The sequence below is a fragment of the Zophobas morio genome, unplaced genomic scaffold, assembly GCF_036711695.1.
Source record: "Zophobas morio isolate AGI-343-1 ecotype UQ-CSIRO unplaced genomic scaffold, CSIRO_AGI_Zmor_V1 ptg000021l, whole genome shotgun sequence".
NCBI lineage: Eukaryota > Metazoa > Arthropoda > Insecta > Coleoptera > Tenebrionidae > Zophobas > Zophobas morio.
In genome coordinates, this window is record NW_026972126.1 from 21,488,813 (window position 1) to 21,504,876 (window position 16,064).

At 31.3% G+C, this 16,064-nt stretch overlaps 1 protein-coding gene across 2 annotated transcripts in view; it reads left to right on the top strand.

Moving 5' to 3' along the window:
* Positions 1 to 6,846: 6,846 nt before the first annotated feature.
* The window catches only part of LOC135131900 (chorion peroxidase-like), a 28,889-nt gene continuing 19,671 nt past the window's right edge, over positions 6,847 to 16,064 (top strand). Inside the window, exons 1-3 of one of the 2 annotated variants that reach the window (XM_064059757.1) lie at positions 6,847 to 7,385; positions 14,369 to 14,406; positions 14,464 to 14,607. The gene's annotated coding sequence lies outside the window, so the exon portion shown is untranslated. Of the gene's footprint in view, positions 7,386 to 14,368; positions 14,608 to 16,064 lie in introns of both variants that reach the window. The other variant, XM_064059756.1, reaches the window with a different exon arrangement.

Below are 16,064 nucleotides of genomic sequence, written 5' to 3' on the forward strand. Positions count from 1 at the left end.
TTGCTTTTTGTGTATCTAAAATATATATTGCTGATTACACGCTGAAGTGGTTTTTGGCTTAATTATTGTTTAATTGTTTTCACACCCGGTATTATTTATTAGATCTGTTTTCCATGTATTTTTGGTTTTTAATACTATGTTTATAGGATTAGCAGTCATATGTTCACATTTAAACCAGATGTACATTTGTTCAGTTTTTCCTTATTATGTGCTTATTTTTAATTAGTTTCTGATTGTTAATTTCTAAACACTTTGTAGGACATTAAATTTGAAGGAATTTCAGGCTCAAGGTCAACGAAACCATTAAATCTACATCAGAGGGTTGTGTTTCTTATGACTAATTTGTGGATAATTTTTGACATTATTTGAAAACAAGCCAAAATTTTCGTTTTGAAAACCTGAATCCTTGGAAAAATTATCTAAAAATTTTCCAAAAAATCTGACATGTAGGCCTCCACGTACTGAAAAAATCCTATTTAGTTCATATTCCAAGATGTTCGAAAAAAAAGTCAAAGTTTCTCTTTGAAGAACTAATTTTTGAAAATTTCCAAAAATTATCTAAAATATCTGGAACATTGAACTCGACGTACTGTTTCGAAAAAATATAGTATCTTTATGATTCCGGAGCTTGACTGTAAAAATATTCAATCTGAAAGCCAATTTTTTTTAATTGTAAAAATTTCCCTATTTCATTGAGCGATTCTGGGAAAATGGTAAGAGTTTTTGAAGAAATAAAGTCAAAAGTAACTTCTGAAGATCGAAATCTACAAAAAAGTCTATTTACGTCATTTTCGAAGATTCTCAAAAAAAGTCAAAATTTTCGTTTTGAAAAACTGGACTTTTGAAAATAATTGTCTAAAAATTCGCCAAAAATCTGAGATGTAGGACTCGATGTACTGAATCGAAAAATATAGTCTCCTTATGGTCCCGAAGCTTAATTGTCAAAATATTAATTTGAATGTCAATTTTTTTTTAATTTCAAAAAATTACCCCATATCAATGAGCAATTTTGGGAAAACGATAAGATATTTCGGAAAAATAAGACCGAAAATGACTTCTGGAAGTCGAAACTTGCAAAAAATTTATTTATTTCATATTCCAAGATGTTCGAATAATAAAGTAAAAATTTTCTCTTGGAAGAACTCATCTTTTGAAAATGTTGTCCAAAAATTATCCAAAAAAATCTGGAATATAGAACTCGACATACTGTTTCGAAAAAATATAGTATCTTTATGATTGCGGAGCTTGATTGTAAAAACATTCAATCTGAAAGCCAATTTTTTTAATTGTAAACATTTCCCCATTTTGTTGAGCGATTCTGGGAAGATGGTAAGAGTTTTTGAAGAAATGAAGTCAAAAGTAACTTCTGAAGATCGAATTCTACAAAAAGTCTATTTACGTCATTTTCGAAGATTCTCGAAAAAAGTTAAAATTTTCGTTTTGAAAAACTGAGCTTTTGAAAAAAATTGTCTAAAAATTCGCCAAAAAATCTGAGATGTAGGACTCGATGTACTGATTCGAAAAATATAGCCCCTTTTTGGTCCCGAAGCTTGATTTTAAAAATATTAATTTGAATGTCATATTTTTTTAATTCCAAAAAATTACTCCATATTAATGAGCGATTTTGGGGAAACGATAAGAGACTTCGGAAAAATGAGACCGAAAATGACTTCTGGAAGTCGAAACTTGCAAAAAATCTATTTAGTTCATATTCCAAGATGTTCGAAACAAAAAGTCAAAATTTTCTCTTTGAAGAACTAATCTTTTGAAAAAAAAATTATACAAAAAATCTGAAATATAGAACTCGACGTACTGTTTCGAAAAATATAGTATCTTTATGATTCCGGACCTTGATTGTAAAAATATTCGATCTGAAAGCCAATTTTTTTTAATTGTAAAAATTTCCCCATTTTATTGAGCGATTCTGGGAAAACGGTGAGAGTTTTTGAAGAAATGAAGTCAAAAGCTACTTCTGAAGATCGAAATCTATAAAAAAGTATTTACGTCATTTTCGAAGATTCTCGAAAAAAGTCAAAATTTTTGTTTTGAAAAACTGAGCTTTTGAAAAAATTGTCTCAAAATTCGCCAAAAAATCTGAGATGTAGGACTCGATGTACTGATTTAAAAAATATAGCCTCTTTATGGTCCCGAAGCTTAATTGTAAAAGTATTAATTTGAATGTCAATTTTTTTTAAATCTAAAAAATTACCCCATATCAATGAGCGATTTTGGGAAAACGATAAGATATTTCGGAAAAATGAGACCGAAAATGACTTCTGGAAGTCGAAACTTGCAAAAAAACTATTTACTTTATATTCCAAAACGTTAGAAAAAAAAGTCAAAATTTTCTCTTTGCAGAACTAATCTTTTGAAAATGTTGTCCAAAAAGTATCCAAAAAAATCTGGAATATAGAACTCGACTTACTGTTTCGAAAAAATATGGTATCTTTATGATTCCGGAGCTTGATTGTAAAAATATTCAATCTGAAAGCCAATTTTTTTTTAATTGTAAAAATTTCCCCATTCCATTGAGCGATTCCGGGAAAATGGTAAGAGTTTTTGAAGAAATGAAGTCAAAAGTAACTTCTGAAGATCGAAATCTACAAAAAGTCCATTTACGTCATTTTCGAAGAAAGTCAAAATTTTCGTTTTGAAAAACTGAAATTTTGAAAAAAATTCTCTAAAAATTCGTCAAATAATCTGAGATGTAGGACTCGATGTACTGATTCGAAGCTTCTTTGTGGTCCCGAAGCTTAATTATAAAAATATTAATTTGAATGTCATTTTTTTTAAATTCTAAAAAATTACCCCATATCAATGAGCCATTTTGGGAAAACCATAAGAGATTTCGGAGAAATGAGACCGAAAATGACTTCTGGAAGTCGAAAAAGTCAAAATTTTCTCTTTGCAGAACTAATCTTTTGAAAATGTTGTCCAAAAATTATCCAAAAAAAACTGGAATATAGAACTCTACGTACCGTTTCGAAAAAATATAGTATCTTTATGATTCCGAAGCTTGATTGTAAAAATATTCAATCTGAAAGCAAATTTTTTTTAATTGTAAAAATTTCCCCATTTTATTGAGCGATTCCGGGAAAATGGTAAGAGTTTTTGAAGAAATGGAAGTTAAAAGTAACTTCTGAAGATCGAAATCTACAGAAAAATCTATTTACGTCATTTTCGAAGATTCTCGAAAAAATCCAAAATATTCGTTTTGAAAAACAACTTTTGAGGAAAATTGTCTAAAAATTCGCCAACAAATCTGGGATATAGAACTCGTCGTACTAATTCGAAAATATAGCGTCTTGATAGTCCGGAAACTTGATTATAGAAATATTCAATTAAAATATCTTTCTTTTTTAATTCTGGGAATTTCCATTTTTCATTTAGCAATTCTCAAAAAATCGCAAAAATTTTGGAAGAAATGAGGCCCAAAATTATTTATAGGGGTCGAAATCTAGAAAAAAGTATATTTAGTTCATTTTCAAAGATGCTCCAAAAGGTCAAAATTTTCGTTTCGGAAAAATAAGCTTTTCAAAAAGTTATCTAAAAATTCGCACAAAATCAGAAATGTAGATCTGGATGTACCGATTTGAAAAATATATTGTTTTTATGGTCTCAGAGCTTCGTTGTAGAGATGTTCATACAAAAAAGTCTATTTATTTAATTTTAGAAAATGCTCGAAGAAAGGTCAAAATTTTCGTTTTGAAAAACTGAGCTTTAGAAAAAATGGCCTAAAAATTTGCCAAAAAGTCTGGGATGTAGAGTTCGACGTACTGATTTGAAAAATATGGTGCTTTTATGGTCCCGAAGCTTGATTGTAGAAATATTCAATTTGAATATGAATTTTTTTTATATTCAAAAATGTTCGTATTTCATTAAGCCATTCTGCGAAAATGGTAAGAATTTCCGAGGAAATGAAGCCGAAAGTAACTTCTGAAGATCGAAATCTACAAAAAAGTATGTTTAGTTCATTTTCTAAGATGACCGAAAAAAGGTAAAAATTTTGTTTTGGAAAACTGAGCTTTCGAAAAAACTGTTTAAAAATTCGCCAAAAAATCTGAGATGTAGAACTCGTCGTACTAATTAAAAAAATATACCGTCTTTATAGTCCAGAAGCTTGATTATAGAAATATTCAATTTAAATATCTCTCTCTTTTAGTTCTGGGAATTTCCATATTTCTTTTAGCAATTCTGGGAAAATAGTAAAAACTTGAGAGAAATGAGGCCCAATATAATTTCTAGGGGTCGAAATCTATAAAAAGTATAGTTAGTTCATTTTCGAATCTGCTCGCAAAAAGTCAAAATTTTCATTTTGAAAAAATGAGCTTTTCAAAAAATTGTTTTAAAATTCGCAAAAATACTGAAATGTAGAACTGGACGTACTGATTCGAAAAATATAGAGTCTTAATCGTCACGAAGCTTAATTGTACAAATATTCAATTAAATTTTTTTTTATTCTACAAATTTCCATATTTATAGAACGATTTTGAGAAAATAGTAAGAATTTTTGATAAAATGAAGCCGAAAGTAGCTTCAGGAAGAAATCTACAAAAAAGTTATATAATTTATTTTTCAAGACTGTGGAATAAAGGCCTTTTTTGGAAAACTGAGCTTTTGAAAAACTTGTCTGAAAATTTGCCAAAAAATCTGAGATATAAATCAATAGCGTCCTTATGGTCCCAGAGCTTGACGGTAAGGATTCAATTTGAAAACCAGTTTTTTAAAACATCCTAAAAATTTCCATAATCCATCGAGCGATTCTGAGAAAATGGTAAGAATTTTCGAAAAAATGAGACCGAAAATAACTTCTGGAAGACGAAATCTACAAAAAAGTATGTTTAGTTCATTTTCGAAAATGGTCAAAATTTTCGTTTTTAAAAACTTGACTTTTGAAAAAGTTGCCTAAAAATTCTAGGATATAGAGCTCGACGTACTAATTCAAAAAATATAGCGACTTTATGGTCCGGAAGCTTGATTATACATAGAAATATTCAATTTAAATATCTTTTTTATTTTTGAAAATCTCCATATATTATTTAACAATTCTGGGAAAGTAGTTAGCGATTTCAAAGAAATGAGACAGAAGATAATTTCTAGGGGTCGACATCTATCAAAAATATATCTAGTTCATTTTCAAATCTATTCGCAAAAGATCAAAATGTTCATTTTGAAAAAATGAGCTTTTTAAAAAATTGTTTTAAAATTCCCAAAAAAATCTTAAATGTAGAACTGGACGTACTGATTTGAAAAATATAGGGGCTTAATCGTCACGAAGCTTAATTGTAGAAATATCCAATTTGTATTTTTTTTTTATTCTAACAATTTCCATATTTATGAAGCGATTTTGAGAAAATGGTAAGAATTTTTGATAAAATGAGGCCGAAAGTAGCCTCTGGAACTCGAAATCAACGAAAAAGTTTATATATTTTATTTTTCAAGACGTCGAATAAAGGCCTTTTTTTAGAAAACTGAGCTTTTGAAAAAGTTGTCTGAAAATTTGCCAAAAAATCTGAGATTTAGATCAATAGCGTCCTTATGGTCCCGGAGCTCGACTGTAAGGATTCAGTTTGAAAACCATTTCATTTTGGGAAAAAGAGCTTTTCAAAAAATTGTTTTAAAATACGCAGAAAATTCTAAAATGTGGAACTGGACGTACAGATTTGAAAAATATAGGATCTTAATCGTCACGAAGCTTAATTGTAGAAATATCCAATTTGATTTTTTTTTTATTCTAAAAATTTCCATATTTATGGAGCGATTCCGAGAAAATGGTAAAATTTTTCGAAGAAATGAGGCCGAAAATAATTTCTGAAAACTCAATTAAATTTTTGAAGAAATCGTCAAAAAAGTCTGAAATATAGATCTCGACGAACTAATTCAACGAATACAGTGCCCTTATGACCCCCAAGTAAAGAAGCCGCCTATTTTGCAACGTTTCACAAATTTTATTCTTTGTTTTATTTCCATTTTATTTTCTTTATTCTCCATCATATTTCAAAATTTGTTAAAATCCCTTGCAATGTTGTCATGTCTATTTCGCTGTATTTAATTTTTCTAGCACTTTTTGCTTTAATTTTGAAGTCTTGTTACATTTTCCCAAGCTAAGGTTTTTTATGACTTTTTTTCGACTCTGACAATGTGGTACTCGAATTTTTATAAGACGCAATTTTTTGATTTTTGAACCTGCTTGGTATATCTTTTAAATTTTATTTCGTGTTCCAGATCTACTTTTACATAACCCGCTTTGCACGACAACTAATGTTAATTCTGACTCTTCATTTCGGTACCATCATTCCTAAATTGTTCTATCGTAGCTGTATCCATTCCGGCTATTATCTGAGCAATTGTCTTCCATTTCCACTACTCCCATCTAAATCAGGTCCGCATTTACCCACAGTGTAACCGTAAAACAGTACCCATTCTTCGAAACCGCACCGTTCCGCTACATCTATGTTAACAAGCAATTAGTACCCAGAAAAACCGACCTTTGAACTTACTAGTGCATAGAACCACCACAGCACAACCCACCTCAACCTCAACCAATCAAAAAAACCAACCCACTAACCCACTTGCTTCAATGCACCAATCTGCATATAAATGAAAGTACCAAAGCCACCTCGCAATTAACGAAAACCCTCAAACAAACGTTAACCAATTTCGCTTAGAACAGCTACACAAACCGATCGCGGATTAAATTAGTAGGTCACGGGGTTAGTCATCGTTGGGTCAGGCGGTACTCCCACCACGCAATCATGGTAGTACCGTCAACTCTACTCTCTGCATGTAAATAATGGGTTTATTCGAGTTCGGCTACTGTTGGACACACCAGTAGAGCAGATTCCAGCCGATGACCATCTAATTGGGCTACTGGTTATGCTTGATGGGTGTACTGGGTCCCACAAAAAGCGCATTGTTAGGATTACGGTTTTTGGGCAATGAACTGGTGACGTCAATGAGTAATAATAATTAGAGAGGAAGAGGTTTTTTGGCGTTCCACGCCGGCTAGGTTTAGGTACTGACAAAAAGCGCACCTGTGGACAGGTGGCTCAACCAGGAGCTGCTTTCTCGCAAAAACGCCGTTTCCAGATCAGTACCCCAGCAGATGGTGCCGAACTCGACGCACCTTGCGCCTGAACCTTTCACCTCTGTCCAGAAAATAGAGAGTGCAGACAAAACCGAAGAATTGAACCCGTATACGAAATATCGCAGACTAGACGTCGTACGTACAGAGCGGTACCAGTTCATTCAGTCAGTGTGTCGGTAGTACCCGCCTCATTCTCAATACTTGCTATCCTGTCCCTGTTACACATTTCGCTGCTGCTTTGGATATGAAGTTTGCTGTGTTAGTCGAGGAAGTTTCAACACACTGAGTACTGATAAGCGTAAGTACCGAACTTTCGTCATTTCTTACCTCATAGCGATTAGTCGGTGCGTGTTGCATGCAAAATGTATTATGTAAATGCATCGCGTTATCGTGCGTTTTGTGACATCGGGATTTCTTTGTTTGGATTTTTCAGGTTAATGCATTCCGGTATCTAGGCAAGATTGCGCGGATTCCTAACTAGCGTTTAAATGCACTTTATCCGGGAGTACCAAGCAATTTTTATTTTTTCCGTGCTTGATTCGCCTTTTTAATGGGGGGCTTTACAGGTCAATGGGTTTAGAAATCTACCTCTAGCTGCGACAAATTTATGGGACGTTGTGCATATTATTATAATGCAGTCGATCTATAGGTGGTACCGTTACCTTATTTTTTGTTCTTTTAATAATTGACTATTTTACACTGTTCATCACGGAGTTTTTTATTCTAATGAAGTTGTCATTTTTTTGGTTTCGGAATTAATAATGGAGATGTTATAACTGTTGATGTGGTGATTTTGAGGATGGTGTTTATTTTCGTGGAAAATATTCAAATTTAAAAAAACGTTTGTTGTAACTGCGTAGTAAAAAATTAATTTTGATGTTAAGTGATTTTATGCAACGAGGAACGTATAATTATTTGAGTCAATTAAAGTAGGAGAGTCACGGCTTGTACTTTTAAATATCAACATATTTAAATTATTAAAATTTCTAGAAGATTACGTCAGGAATTAAATTGTGGATCCTTTGGACATTGGACGAAATAAGTGAAAGAACGACGATTAATTAAAAAAGGAAATAATACTCAATAATAGTTTCTGAGAGTTCATTTTTCTGTTGGTTATTTTCAATGTTTATAAAAAACTTCATGTTGTTAAAATATGAAAATAATTCAGAATTTTTATATCACGTTGATTTTTATAGCTAATTAAGAGGCCATTTTTCTCGATTAATATTACTAAAATAGAAGTAGTTTTAAATATTTTAATAATCATGATTCAAAATTTAATCTCATACAATATTCAAAAAATTTCTCAGAATTTTGATTGCACATTGAAAAAAAAAAATAAATAAAATTGTTATCGGTTCTGAAAATTACCCACAAGTAGAAATTTAATATACAGTTTGAAATTTCCAGCTACTGTGCCAGTTTTTCGATTAATGTCATTAAAGTACTTTTTTTTTCATAAAATAACTTTAAATTTGATTTGCCAGTATTTACCTATTCGTTTTATTGATCTTTTCAGAAAAAACTAATATTAAACTAAAAATCAAATTTATGTTGTTAAGCAAAAACAGAGGTTTTGTTACATTCACACCCAGGATTAAAACCAGATACAGTTATGTAGTGAGGCTTCTAGGCCACTTTGACCTCAGTTGACCCCTTCGGGGTTCTAGACCACTTGTTGGCAGGAAAATTTGAATTTCGGTTTACTTCGGACACAATCGACTCACCCAATTCATTGTAGAATAATTTAGTCTTTTTTGTTGTTTTTGTCACTTTTTTCTTGCCTTCTTTGTCGTTTTTAGTGACGTTGATGTTTTTAAATTACTCCTTTTTTGTCGTTTTTTTTCATATTTTTGACCTCTTCACAGCAATTTTTTTCGCCTTTGCTACCATGTTTTTTGTTGTTTTTTGTCGCGTCTTATTTTAAATGTGCCTTTTTTATCGCTGTTTTTTTACTTTTTTTGCCATGTTTTCAGTGGAATTTTTGTTGCCTTTCTGTAGGTTTTTTTATCACAATGATTTGCCTTTTTATTATCGCTTTTTAAAGGCTTTTTTGGCTACTTTCTTTTGTGCAATTTTTTGGCCTCTTTTGTCTCATTTTTTGAGGCCTTTATTTTCGCCCTTATTTGAATATCTCTTGAACTCTTTTTTAGCCAGTTTTCTTGTTTTTATTGACACATTTTTTGTTGATTTATTGGCGGTTTTTTTGTGAACTTTTTGTTCCATTTTAATAGTTTTTTTTGTAGTTTTTTCTTCCGTTTTTTTTGTAAGTAACATTTTTTTGCCAATTTTATAATTGCTCTTTTTTCCCATTTTTTGGTTCTTTTTGGCCCCCTTTTAGCGCTTTCTTTTTTCACTTTTTTTTGTTTTTTTTGTCCCATTTTTTGTTGCTTTTTTTTCGTCTACTTGTCCCCTTTTTTCTTGCTTCCTTTGTTTTTTTTTGAGAACTTATCTTGTCTCCTTTGGTATCGCTTATTTTTTAAGGTTTTTTTGCCGACTTTTTTTATGCAATTTTTATGGCCCTTTTTGTCGTATTTTATTATAACCCTTTATCTATCAATCTTTAAACCTCTCTTTTACAGTCAACTTTTCATTCCTTTGCTACTTTTTGTGGTTTTTTTTTGAGACTCTCTTTTTTTTTATTACTTTTTTTTGTCTCTTTTTTTGTAAACTTTTTTGCCCTTTGTTTTTACCGTTTTTTCTCTCCTTTTTTGGCGCACTTTTTTTATGCCCTTTGCCAGTTTTTTAATGAACTTTTTCTCGCATTTTTGAGACCTTTATTTTGCAGCCTTTTTTCGCATTTTCCTGGCCCACTTTTGTCGCTTTTTATCACCCATTTTGTTGTTGCTTTTTGTTGCTTTTTTGAGAACTTTTGTGATCCCTTTGTTATCGCTTTTCTCGCTTCTTTTTTGTTACATTTTTTGAGGCTTTTTTTCGAGTTTTTTTAATTCAATTTTTGTGGCCTTTCTGACTTATTTTTCTAAAGATTTTTTTTGTCGCTTTTTTGCCAATCTTTAGACCTCTCTTGTATCGTCAGTATTTTTGCCACTTTTTGTGGCCTTTTTTAGGAATCTCTTTTATCACATTTTTTTTGCTTTTTTGGTTACTTTTTTGTCACTTTTTTGATGAAGTTCTTGTCGCATTTTTTAAGCCTTTTTGTGCCTTTTTGCTCATTTTTTATCGTTTGTGAACCGTTTTGTGTTTTTTTATCGTTTTGTCTCTCCTTTTTGTCGCACTTTTTTTGGTGACCTTTTTTGCACTTGATTAATGAACTTTTTGTCGCAATTTTTGAGATTTTCTGTCATCTTTTTAGGTGCAATTTTAATGGTCTTCTTTCTCTTTTTTCCAAATGGGCCTTTGTTTTTCTTTTTTCCCAAATGGGCCTTTTTTCCTCTTTGTTCCAAATGGACCTTTTTTTCTCTTTTTTCGAAATGGGCCTTTTTTTCCTTTTTTCCAAATTGACCTTTTTCACACATTTTTAAGGCCCTTATTGTCGCCTTTTTTGCGCATTCTTTGACGTCTTATTGCCAATTTGTTCATTTTTTGCCACTTTTTTGTGTAATTTTTGTACCCTTTTTTGGCTATATTGTATTATTTTTTTTTACTTCCTTTTTGTCTCTTTTTTGTCGCATTTTTTTTACTAGTTTTTTGTCACATTTTTGGATACTTTTTTCCATATTTTTTGACACTTTTTTTAGTGAACAATTATTTATCACTTTTTTCCCTTGTCTATTTTTTTGGTGCATTTTTGTATTTTTTTTTTGGGTTTTTTAATAACCTTTTATCGTATTTTTTTTAGTCTTTTTTCCCGCATTTTTTGGCACCTTTTTTCGGACATATTTATTAGTCGCTTTTTTTCACTTTTCGTGGCCTTTTTCTCTCTCTTTTCCAAATGGGCCATTTTCGTCACCTTTTTTGTGCTTTTTCGGTTCTTTTTGTGCCTTTTTTATTGTTTTTTACTTCCTTTTTGTCATATTTTTGTGGCTTTTTCTGTTGTTTTTTAATAGTCTTTTTTGTCGCATTTTGACTCTTTTTTCACATATTTTTGACACCTTTTTTCGACTACATCTATCTATTTGTCGCTTATTTCTCTTTTTGTAGACTTTCCCGCATTTTTGACCTTTTTTTTGTTACTTTTTCTCACATTATTGAAATTTCTTTTGCCGCTTTTTTGTGCATTTTTTTACTCTTTTTTGATACCAATTTTGTCACTTTTTTTGCTTTTTTGAAGTTTGTTTTGTGTATTGTTTCATTTTTTTTATTGTATTTTTTTCTTTCTTTTTTGTCCCTTTTTTGTCGCATTTTATGTGGTCTATTTTTCTTACATTTTTATAGCATTGTTGAGACCTTTTTTGACTCTTTTTTGGTACATATTATGTTACCATTTTTTTCTTGCTTTTTTATGCCTATGATTAAGAATTTTTTTGTTTCTTTTTTGTCCCATTTTTGGTAGCCTTTTTGTCGCTTTTTTAATTGCCTTTTTGACACATTTTTTGAGTTCTTTTTTGCCGCATTTTTTTGACCCCTTTTTCACTTATTTTTTCATCCTTTTGGTCACATTTGTTGTCACTTTTTTCTTTTTTCTTATGGACTTTTTTTCCGCATTTTTGTCCCCTTTTTTTGTCACTTGTTTAATGCATTTGTTGTGGATTTTATTATCGCCCTTTTTTTTTGACACTTTCTTGTTGGAGACCTTTTTATTTTTTTTTTGCTTTTTTTGTCGCTTTTTGAGAACATTTTTATCCTTTTTTATCGCTTTTCTCGACCCTTTTTTGACGCACTTTTTTTAGTGGCCATTATTTTGTCACTTTTTTAATGAACTTTTTGTAGCATTTTTTGAGACCTTTGCCACTTTTTTTTCTGCAATTTTTATGGCTTTTTTTACTCTTTTCCAAATGGACCTTTTTGACATATTTTTGAGGCCTTTATTGTCGCCATTTTTTTGGATTTTTTGACCTCATTTATAACCAGTTTGTTCGTTTTTTTTTTTTTTTTGGTGTAATTTTTGTGGTCTTTTTGGCGCTCTTTTGTCACCTTTTCATCGCCTTTTTTGTGTTTTTTTGGAGTTTTTGTGTCTTTTTGTTTTTTATTTCCTTTTTTGTCTCTTGTTTTTCGACTTTAGTGGATTTTTTGCTGTGTTTTAATAACTTTTTTGTCGCATTTTTGAGTCCTTTTTTCAGCGTTTTTTGACAACTTTTTGTCAGATACATTTATTTGTCGCTTTTTCTCTTTTTGTGGACTTTTCCCCATTTTTTGTTCCCTTTTTTTATTACTTTTTCTCACATTATTGAGATTTCTTTTACCGCTTTTTTTGTGCATTTTTACTCTTTTTTGATACCAATTTTGTCACTTTTTTTACTTTTGTAATTGCTTTTTTTTCTTTTTTGTCCCTTTTTGGTCGTATTTTTTGTGGTTTGTTTTTGTTACATTTTTATCGCATTGTTGAGGCCTTTTTGACTCTTTTTTTTTTGGTACATATTATGTCACCCTTTCTTTCTTGCTTTTTGTCGCTTTTTTATAGCTATCGTTAAATATTTTTGTTTCTTTTTTGTCCCATTTTTCGTAGCTTTTTTGTCGCTTTTAATAATTGCCTTTTTTGACACATTTTTTGAATTCTTTTTTGTTGCATTTTTTAGCCCCTTTTTCACTTATTTTGTCACCCTTTTGGTCACATTTGTTGTCACTTTTTTCTTTTTTGTTATGGACTTTTTTCCGCATTTTGTCCCCCTTTTTTTATTAGATTTTTTGTACTTTTTATGGCATTTTGCTGTTTTTTTTGTCACTTTTTAATGCATTTTTTGTGGATTTTATTGTCGCCCTTTTTTGCCAATTTTTAAATCTTTCTTTTATCATCAGTTGTGTTGACACTTTTTTGTGACCTTTGTGGAGTTTTTTTTTGCTTTTTTGTTGCTTTTGTGTGAACATTTTTGTCCTTTTTTTATCGCTTTTTTCGCCCCTTTTTTGTAGGACTTTTTTTTGGTGGCCGTTATTTTGTCACTTTTAATAAACTTTTTGTAGCATTTTTTGAGACCTTCTTTGCCAGTTTTTTGACATATTTTTGAGGTCTTTAATGTCACCTTTTCTTCGGATTTTTTGACTTCTTTTATAGCTAGTTTGTTCGTTTTTTTTTTATGCAATTTTTGTGCTCTTTTTGGCGCTCTTTTTGTCACCTTTTTGTCGCCTTTTTTTGTGTTTTTGGGGTTTTTGTCTTCTCGTGTTTTACTCCCTTTCTTATCTCTTTTTTGTCGCATTTTTTAGTGGATGTTTTTGCTGTTTTTTTTACAACTTTTTGTCGGATACAATTATTTATCGCTTTTTTTCACTTTTTGTGGACTTTTTCTGCATTTTGTTTCCCTTTTTTTGTGACATTTTTTTGTACAATTTTTTTTTTTACTCTTTTTTGGGAGATATTTTGTCACTTTTTTTCTTCCTTTTTTTTCGCTTTTTTGTGCCTGAACAATGTTTGTCTCTTTTTTGTTCTATTTTTAGTTCGTTTTTTTTGTGACTTTTTTATTATCTTTTTTGACACATTTTTGTGTCCTTTTTTTGAAGACTTTTTTTGTCATTTTTGTCTCTTTTTTTGTTGCATTTTTTTGGTCTTTTTATCGAATTTGATGCCTTTTTTGACACATTTTTTTGTGCAATTTTTGTAGCGTTTTTTTTTTGTTTTTTATCATGTTTTTTGTTGCTTTTTTATGGCCCTATGCAAAACAATCACCGAAATGAATCGACTTTGGCCAAAGTGGACCGAAATTCAAAATTTCCCGCCAACAAGAACACCTAGAACCCCTACTACAAACTGGTACCTGACATGATTTTAATTTTAATCTTAGTATGGACTCTATAAACAAAAACTAAAACCACCCCCAATTTCGAAGTAAACAAAATTCGTTTTTGAACACAAGTACCAAAAATGAGTGCCAGAGTTCATACTCAGCGCAAAAACGAAATCAAAGACCCAGAAACCCAAAACACGTAAAATCCGCCTCCCGCACCCACGCACCACCCCATTTCACCACCACCCAAACGTCGCAATTTCCTCTCGTCCACTCATCCGCCGAGCTCATTACCCAAACAACCCATCAAAACACGGCCCTCCATCAGCGATCCCAATTCAGGTCATCCAAGAAATTTCCTCCATAAACAAAGAAAATAATCGAGCGGAAGCTCGCAGCGTCATTACGCCCGAAAAAATCCAAACATAATTTATCCGATGAACGCGATAAAACCATTCCCTCGTCGTTAAAGCCGGGTTAAAAAACAGCGTTACAATTTCAGGCAAGTGTTCAAAACGCAAATGAAGATGCCCGAGAACTGTAAGTCATGCACGCTGAGAGACGCGAACAATAACACTTATCCTGCCCCAATAACAGCTGGAATAGCAGAAAGGAACCATCCGCAGGGAAACAAGCAGAGGAACATACAAGTTACTGCCAAAGTCCTCTTCGGTTCGGTGCACGCTATTAGCAGATTGAAGCAGGAGGAGAAGGCGGCGAAGGAGAATAAAAGAATTTAATGTGAGTGGGGTTATGCTTCTTATATTTTTATGGGGGCTGCGAGGGCCGGTTTGCAAAAAGGATTGATTTTTCAGGGGAGAGGGGACTGAAAGTGCGCACTTATTCGGAATTGTCAATTTTTTCAAGTGTGAAACCGGCTTTAATTCGAAGAATGCCAACAAAATAAAAATAAATAAAGTAAGCAAGAAATGATATTTGCGTTTTATTTTTCTAAAGTAATACTACTTTAAACAGCTTTTTTGTCAACTGTGGTTCTGTGTAACTAGCAGTCTCGAATTATATTAACATTAACCTTCATCAGTTTTTGTCTTGTTTTTAAAGTTGGAAATATCTGAAAAAATTATGATCTTAGATCGTAACATTCGAGTTTAACTGTGCTTTCATCGCTAATTCATGAGAAGTTAAATTCAAAATAGCTTTTATGGAACATTTACCAGACGCCTTACTTTTATCATTTTCTTTTTTGTTGTTTTTTGTTCTCATGCGTTTTTCTTTTCGTTCTGAGAACGTACTTATCTGAAAATATGTAAAAAATATACCGAACAGAGTTTTCACTTTTTTTTTCTTTTCCCTTAAATTGAATAATACTGATCTTATCCCTCTTCATTTAAAATTTGTTCACATCTTAACTGTGTCGATTTTATTATCTCAAGCTATTTTTGTATGATTTTACTTTCTCTTTTTTTTCGACCTACTTTTAATTTTGTTGTAGGTAAAGTGTTCAAGCATTAACAAAATGTTCTAATTCAAATATATTTGTCTCTAGTTACTAAAAATTTGATGACGTCATAAAACTTTATTTAGTAAATTTCACTTGAAAAATACGCACAGCATACTTCTCTACCTATAATTTAATAAAAAATAAAATTGTTTGTACTTCAGGGATAAGGGAAGTTCTGTTTAAATGACTTTAGACCAATTTTTAGAAGGCTGTATTAGAGTTTTCGGACACTTGGATTTTATTTTTGAGAAAAGCTGAAGAAATCTCGGAAATCAGCCCAAGTGTTTTATTTTTCAAAGAGTTTTAAAAATCCCAGTGACTCATACCCTTTTAATTTTAAAATGGCTTTAATAACCCAGGGGATCCTTGCTTTATTTTTAAAAGAGTACGAAAAAATCTTAGATGTCCCTCGTGTCCCGAGAGTTAAAAACTTCTGGAACACCTAATGGTTTATTTTGGAAAAAGTTTGAAAGAATCTTGAGACTTCTTAAAGTTTTATTTTTGAAAGAGATTTAAAAATCTCTGGGAATCTTGTTGTTTTACTGTTAAAAACTTCTGGAAGAATCTTGGGAGCTAGGAGTGTATTATATTTGAAAGGATTTCAAATATCTCGGGGACTTCTGTTGTTTTATTTTAGAAAAAAATTGAAAGAATCTTGAGAGCTCCTAGTGTTTTATTTTTGAAAGGGTTTTAAAAATCTCGGGGATCTTCAGTGTTTTATTTTAGAAAGAGTTTG